Source organism: Lathyrus oleraceus, chromosome 5, assembly GCF_024323335.1.
Source record: "Lathyrus oleraceus cultivar Zhongwan6 chromosome 5, CAAS_Psat_ZW6_1.0, whole genome shotgun sequence".
Classification (NCBI taxonomy): domain Eukaryota; kingdom Viridiplantae; phylum Streptophyta; class Magnoliopsida; order Fabales; family Fabaceae; genus Lathyrus; species Lathyrus oleraceus.
In genome coordinates, this window is record NC_066583.1 from 211,432,998 (window position 1) to 211,435,001 (window position 2,004).

The window sequence follows — 2,004 nt, forward strand, 5'->3', positions numbered from 1 at the left end:
ATTGTTGCATGTTTTGGTTTTGTGATGTTTGGACTTCTTGGCTATAGTAGGAGGAGGGACAGTTGGTGTTAAATGATCGCTGAGTATTTTGGCTAAGGCAGTTATGATAGGGTGATGTGTTTAGTGCATAGCGATATTCGGTGTCTTGATGATGATCTACTTGTTGGTGGTGGTACGGGGTATGCTCTTGGTATTATGGTTGGGTGTTTGACATGTTAGGGTTGTAGGTTTGTTTGTTTGTTGACCGGAAATTTTGATGGATAGGGGGTTGTGAGTAACCGATCTGGCAATGTTGTTGGGGGTTAGATGTTGAACCTTCTTGTGTGTAAGTTACCTGGCACGGGTCGTATAGGTACATATCCTCGACGAGGAACTCAAATCCAACCGATATGTACCAAGCCATATAATTATGAGTTGGTTTTTCTTCGACTGACATCACAGCGTCAGTTAAGACATGGTATTGTCGGTGCTTCCATTTTTGACACTCGGATCTAGCAAAGTTTTGCCAAGGGTTAAAGTTCCATTGGTCATTAACTTTTCGTAGATGTCATTCTCTGAGGATTTTCGAGGGATCAGGGTTGTGTTGAAGCATATCGAATTGCAATTTAACACGATCATTATGATGCATCTCCACAATGGTGAATCTTATGATCGGTGTGCATGCAGTCTAAATGGTTGCATCTTGTTCGTTGATTTCATGGTCATAATCCAAGTTTAGATACGGACGCCAAATGAACTGAAATGTGAAAATATATTAGATTATAAAATGTGGATGATATTAAAAAATAAATTATTACGAATTAATTAGGTTAATGGTAATACATCTGTTGGTCGAAGGTGATCCAAGAGATTGCGGTATTGGATAATACAGTGTCTAGGACATCTGTTGTAACTCATACCACGTGTCGACCATCTGCACCAAAAAAGTAAATATATTATTTAGAGATAATAATCGGTAAAGTAAGTAAATATAGTCTATTGTTAAGAACTTCCTTTTGTGCGTCCAGGAATGTGAACGGGTTGTGGTTGACAGGCGCTAGGGACGGTAGTCTGGACCAACCTCATGCTTGGAGCAAAACAGCACATCCAGAGAATGTAGATGTGTCTTTGTGTGCATTTTTACACAAAAAGCTATAAAGATAAGTCAAACAAGCGGATCCTCAACTGTAACTTCCTATTCTATCCACATGTCTCAGTAAAGGAAAATACATAACATGCATACTAGAACCACTACCTTCGGGAAATAAAAATAAACCAATTAAAAGTATAATATAACACCTAATTTTTATTATTCGAGCGTCTTAGGTAGAATTTTCATCTAATTGTAAGTTGTTGTAATATGCCTTAAGGCGTGAAGGAGTATACCTTGATCTCTCGAGTTATCATCTAACAAGTCAGCATTCAAGAGTTCCATGCAAATTGAATTCACATAGTTGATTTTACCATTTACCGTCTTATCCTCGATAGGCAATCCCAATAACATGTAACGAAATTAGACGCTCTAACTCAGTCGTCATTTCAACATTACCGTGACGAAATTAGATTGTCAAATGCAGATGCAGGAAGGTGGGTGGATAACATACGATTAGAGCAATGGACAAGGGCATTTGGCAGAGGTTGTCGATGGGGCTATATGACAACAAACCTTGTGGAATGCATGAACGGCGTATTCAAAGACATTAGAAATCTACCCATAACCGCATTGGTCAGAACAACCTATTTTAGTTTGGCATGCACACATACTCGTCAAGACGCTTACAGTCATCTATCTGATATTTACAAGGTCATTATCGTCATGAATGTCTATAACAAAAGTTTCTCATTACTAGCAATGGAAGAATATTGGCATCCATATCAAGGGAACATAGTTTGACACAACGATGAGATGCGAAGAAAGAAAAAAGGACACCCAAACAGCGCGCGTATTAGAACAGAAATGGATACGGATGATAAAATGATAAGATTATGTAGTATATGTCGTTAACCCGGACACAATAAGAAAAA